This window comes from Stylophora pistillata, chromosome 5 (assembly GCF_964205215.1).
Source record: "Stylophora pistillata chromosome 5, jaStyPist1.2, whole genome shotgun sequence".
Taxonomy (NCBI): Eukaryota; Metazoa; Cnidaria; class Anthozoa; order Scleractinia; family Pocilloporidae; genus Stylophora; species Stylophora pistillata.
In genome coordinates this window covers 19,744,670-19,750,715 of record NC_142523.1, presented here as the reverse complement: position 1 = coordinate 19,750,715, position 6,046 = coordinate 19,744,670, and the positions used below count along the sequence as shown (strand labels likewise).

Here is a 6,046-nt window from a genome sequence, read left to right as displayed (position 1 = left end):
ATCACTTTCATAACAAATGACAAATTTGAGCAATTGCGCTAACCTAGTGACCCGATAGTATGAACGGCAGCTTCCAAAGTGTCAAAGGCTAACGATCCCTCACTTGTCACACTATCCACATACCCAGTCAATTCTTAAAATACAAGAAAATTATCTATATATTAGAAACGAATCGTTATTTTTCTAGCGGAGGAATGAGACATTTTTTGATCGCAAACAATTCATTTTGGTTTATCGCGCGTGCAAATAATTTATTTCAGTGTTCAAGGCTCTGTAAACAATTCATTTCAAAAGTTTTCAGCTCCCCCTCCACCACCCCCAAACATTGGGGGTGAATAATGGACCGTCTCTTATACTAGTGGGGAAGGATTTGGGGTGCCCTGAAAGACTAGAAATATGTTCACCCGGCATTGTTTCGGTCATACTAATATTGGACGTAATCGCACAACGCAGGAACATTTCTCAATTACCGATAGTTTGACGGAAATAAGTCCGCTTTTATTCCAACCAATAATTATTCCAACCATAATGCTTTGCGCTCTTCGGCACTGTCGATGATCACATGCTTTTTAATTGTTTTATATTTATTTAGCTGGTCGTACGTAATCAATTTATTGTTGCAGCTGCAGCAGTTAAAATACTCACTAGTACCCTCGAGGATTTCTTTAGGGGTATATCCTACCTCCGGTGTTTTTCAGAACGCTCGGCAATGGGAGTCTCCTATCAAAATGAAATTTCTGCATTCAGTTTGAAAATAAGGTGTACTGTGGGAACACAGTCAAATTATTATGCTTCACCTTTCACCTTCTTCGGGTGTCTTAAAGGGTACAACGACTATGTCTTTTCATGTAACCATAAGAAGCTTGCTTTGAGCGCACAAATATAAACTTAAGCAGTTAGATGTAATATTAAGAAGCAGGACGAGACAAATATAAATGTCAACAGAACGACAGGTCTTCTTTTAATCAAGATGGTGGATCTATCTCCATGTGCTAGTCACGTGAGATACGTATACATAATACACAGGGATACCATACTACACCTCCCCTTAAAGCTTTTACAGTAATCAAACAGACAATTATGCATCTAGTTTTGCCAGGTCTTTCAGTCGTAGGTTTGGTTGTAGATTGTCAGGGAAGGTTGGTAACTGGGTGCGGAGTTGGCGGTTCACCAGCAGTTCGCATGGCGCCAGGCCATTGTGAAGAGGTGCTGTTCGGTATGCTAGAAAACCGAGATAGGGATCATCGTTCTTTTTCAGGATATCCTTGACAGTACGTACCGCTCTCTCTACTTCACCATTTCCTCTTGCGTAAGTTGGCGAGCTAGTAATATGAGTGAACCCGTAAATACTTGCAAACAGTTGGAAGGATTTACAAGCAAAGTGTGGGCCGTTATCGGACACCAGTAAGTCTGGAATTCCGTGAGTTGAAAATATTTCTTTCAGGGCTTTGATTAGTGACTCGGACAATTCACTGGGAAGTGCTTTAACTTCAGTCCACCTTGAGTAGTAGTCGACTACAATAAGATGTTTCTTTCCCTTTAGATCGAAGAGATCAGCGGCTAGTCTTTCCCATGGCCTGGATGGGAATGACGATGGCATCAGGGGCTCCTTGGGCACTGGTCTGTTCGTAGCGCACGTAAAACATTTCGTCACCATGTCTGTTATCGCTGTAGTAATCGCCGGCCACCACACAGACATCTTGCCTCGTGCTTGCGTCTTTGTTATCCCAAGGTGTCCTTGATGTAAGAGGTCAAGTATTTCCAGCCTCATTCCTGCTGGAATCACAATACGGTCATCATATAGTAGAATCTTGTCTATCACAGTTAAATGTTTCTTATTCTCCCAGTATGGACGGAGTATGGTAGAACTTGGCATGTAAGCCGGCCATCCTTCTAGGCAGTACTTCTTGATCATCCTGCATACTTCATCCTGGTCTTGGGCTTCACTGATATCTTGCAGCCGCTTAGGCGTTGCTGGAAGCCCTGCTACGATCTGTTGTGTGAAGCTTTCCACTTCCTCCACAAGATCTATGTTCTCATTTACATTCTTCTCGATAGGAGCGCGTGACAACGTGTCTGCGGTAATTTGTTCCTTGCCGGGTACATATACGACGTCGAGTTCGTACTTCATGAGACGCATTCTGAATCTTAAGATGCGTGGTGGCATTTTGGAGAGATCAGTTGAAGTGAAAAGGGGTACTAACGGCTTGTGGTCCGTTTCCACTGTAAACTTCATTCCGAGTACGTAGTCGGAAAACTTGTCACAAGCCCATGTCACAGCCAGGGCTTCTTTCTCAATGACTGCGTACCTTTTCTCAGTTTCTGAGAGGGATCTAGATGCATAGTACACCGGCTTCCTGGTACCGTCCTCTTGGAGCTGTAGAAGAACAGCTCCAAGTCCAAAGTTAGAGGCATCGCTTGAGATGACTGTAGGACGACTTGGGTCGTAGTGGGCAAGGTTTGTTGCAGATGTCAGTTCATTCTTAATTCCTTCAAATGACTACTGTTGGGCTTTATCCCATTTCCACATGTTCTCTTTTTTTAGGAGTTGTCGTAGTGGTTCGTTGAGATTGGCCAGGTTTGGTATAAACTTTGCCATTTGATTGACCATTCCCATGAAGCGTTGGAGGTCGTTGACTTTCTGTGGGACTGAGAAATTGCGTATAGCTTCAGTTTTGGCCGGGTCTGGACGGATGCCTTGTTCGTCGATAATATGTCCCAGGAATTTTACAGAACGTTTAGAAAACTCACATTTCTCGTTGAGCGTCACTCCGGCTACCTGTAGCCGCTTAAGGACAGTTCTCAGTCGTTCATCATGCTCCGCTTGTGTTGCCGCGTGTACAAGGGTGTCATCAATATGGCATACGACTCCCATGAGGTCCCCAGGATACTAGTCATGGTGCGCTGGAAGACTTCCGGGGCTGAGGTGATCCCAAAGGGAAGACGATTAAAACAGTAACCACCGTATGGCGTGATGAAGGTTGTAAGTAGGCGGGACTCCTTGTCGAGAGGGAGTTGCCAAAACCCGCTGTTAGCGTCGAGTTTGCTAAAGACTCTACTTTTACTCAGCTTTGCTAGGCTTTCATCTACGGAATACATTGGATAGACCTCTCTCTTAACACTTTTGTTGAGTTGGACTAGGTCTACGCAGATGCGAACTTTTCCGTTTGGCTTGAGGACTGGGACTATCCCGGAGCACCATTCGGTTGGCTCTGTAACTGGGGAGATGACTCCTTCTTGAATCATCCTCTCTAATTCCTCCTTTACTTTAGGGAGTAATGGGTGGGGAACTCTTCTTGGTGTGTACAGGCACACTGGCTGGGCGCCAGGTTTAAGAGCAATACGATATTCCGTTGTCATCTTCCCGAGTCCGGTGAACAACTTTGGGAATTCCGTTCTAAAGTTAGGTACTCGCGTACTCAGTTCTTCAACGTCTGCGTCGAGGCGTTGGACAAGACCGAGATCGACACAGGCTCGTCTGCTGAGGAGCGAAGATGACTGGTTTTTAATGACGTAAACTCGTTCTTGGATCTTGCATTGTCTGTACTTAATCGTGGCTAGGGAATGATCCAGTAACAGGTAGGCGGGTCCTCCCCGGCCCCATGAGTGTTTGCTGGACATTCTCCAAAGGCTGATTCCTTAACCAGGGTAATGAGACACTGACGACGGATACAGATGCTCCAGTATCTAGCTTGCAGCGAGTGACGTTTTCATTTATCCCCACTTGAACGATCCAGCTGTTTTCCCCCCTTGGATTTCTCCTAGAAAGGGAATGTCATGATTTTCCTCTTCAATTTCATGTACTTTTTTCTTTTGTTGTGACTGCTCGCTGTTTTGGCTTCGACAAACTGCTTGAAAATGGCCCCTCTTCTTGCATTTTAAGCAGGTGGCATTCCTAGCCGGGCATTGCTTTCGGTCTTGGTGTGGGTGGTTACCACACCAGGAGCACTTGTTGATACTCTGAGGGGGTTGTTTTTTCCCGGGGTGTTTTTGCTTATTATTCTGGCCTGCACGCTTGACCATGTTTACGGAGTTTGTGCTAGTTAGTGTACTTCCCCGTACAACCTCTCTACTTTGTTGTCTGGCTTCTGCCTGTCTACTAATTTGAACTGCTTCTTCTAATGTTAGCTTCAATTTGGATTGAAGTCGATCAGAGAGTGCATCATCTAACACTCCGACAATTATTCTATCACGAATAAGTTCATTTTTGAGTAAACCATACTCACAGTCATCCGCGAGTCTGTATAGGTCTTGTATAAACGAATCCACGGGTTCTCCCGGTTTTTGGACTCTTATATTGAATTTGGCGCGCTCAACCAGCACGTTGCGACGGATTTCATAGTACTCGTTAAGGGCTGTTTTCACCTCTTCGTACGAAGCTTGTTCTTCGTCGATATTTAGGGTTTTAAGAATATCATCGGCGCATTCACCCATCGCGTAGAGTAGAGTTCCGACTTGCTCGATGTCTGGTTTATGTTTGAGGCCAGATGCAATCCGATATCTTTCGAAACGACGAAACCATTTCGACCAAAGTTCAGCTTGTTGTGGTGAATTTGCTCCGCTGAATTTTTCCGGAGGAGGAAGATTATTCGCCGTTTGAGCTTGAAGTTGAATTAGTCCAGGATTCGAATCTTCTGTATCTGGCATTATGTAGGGCTAACACCGCTGCCACCATGTAATATTAAGAAGCAGGACGAGACAAATATAAATGTCAACAGAACGACAGGTCTTCTTTTAATCAAGATGGCGGATCTATCTCCATGTGCTAGTCACGTGAGATACGTATACATAATACACAGGGATACCATACTACATTAGGGACAGACCATTACTTCTCTGAGGAGAGGGGGTGGGGGAGAGGGATTTGTTTTACATGCAAACAACTTATTATTTCCTACTTGCAGCTGCAAACAATTTATTTGGGGGATTGCGTACAATTTATTTCGGTTTATTGAGCTTGCAAATAATTCATTTCAGTGTTTTCGGTTCTGGAAACAATTGATCCAATTTTCCATTCCCCCAGCCCACTTGCAAATAGAGTATACTATACATTCGACTGGTACTCGCTGCAGGACTTTTCGAAATGAAAACTGTATGTGAAATGCTGCCTTATTGTTGCATAAAAGCCTGGTACCAAATTTATTGGGATGACCACCGTTTTAGAAAAGCAATGATAATATATTTTACAGTATTTTACCTGTGTATGATTAGTTGTCTCCTTTGAGCAGCACACAGTCTCGCTGTAATTAGATAAAAGTTTCCAACATATCCCTAGAAAACCAAAATAATAATACTATCTTAACTCGGTGGCATGAGAAAACTTATACTTTATCTCACGCTGTGTTCAATTTAAAAATGTGGCTGGTATTCCGACACAGCATTATCACAATGAGTTACCTTGTTCAGTATCGCAAAGCACACCGAAGTGTAAATATATTTTTCTCGACATCTCCTGGAAATCCCTCTGTACGGTTTCTGTTTGCTCTGATGCTAAGGATATTTACAAACTTTACTTGGCCGCTCTCCCAAGCCAAATTCGTTCCTGTGCTCGGGACAACTATGAGATCTTCTTTGCACTCGTCGAACAATCCAACGCAGGCCAAACATAATTTACCGTCTTCTTCTACCCCTTCCCGGAAGGCTTTAAAACAACCATACAAATGCTCTTTTGTGCTGCTGGAACAATTCTTCACAATCAAAATAGATCTAGCGCTCTTGTTTCGAGCAGAAAGGTTAAATTCTTTCTTAGAAAGTTGCTGGAAAGAACAAACACAGTTAAAATCGCCCATCTTTACGAAATGTCTGCTGGTATGGTTATGAATGGAAAGCGTGGGAAATGTCGGTGTCCGTGCGTGACAAGGAATCCTCTCTGCGCGTTACCAAAATAATGCCGTCGGAAAACAAAAATAGTCGAAATACATTGAATTTTTATTTTCGATTTACCTGATAATTACTTTGCTTTTACCGCAAATGAATAAGTACTTTTCTTACTTAAAAGGGCCTAAAAGTTGCGGTGCAATAAAAAGAAAGTTATAAAAAGCGGCCG

The 6,046-nt window shown here is 43.5% G+C and overlaps 1 pseudogene; it reads right to left on the bottom strand.

Moving 5' to 3' along the window:
• The window catches only part of LOC148730701 (uncharacterized), a 3,354-nt pseudogene extending 2,611 nt beyond the window's left edge, over nucleotides 1-743 (bottom strand).
• Nucleotides 744-6,046: the final 5,303 nt, after the last annotated feature.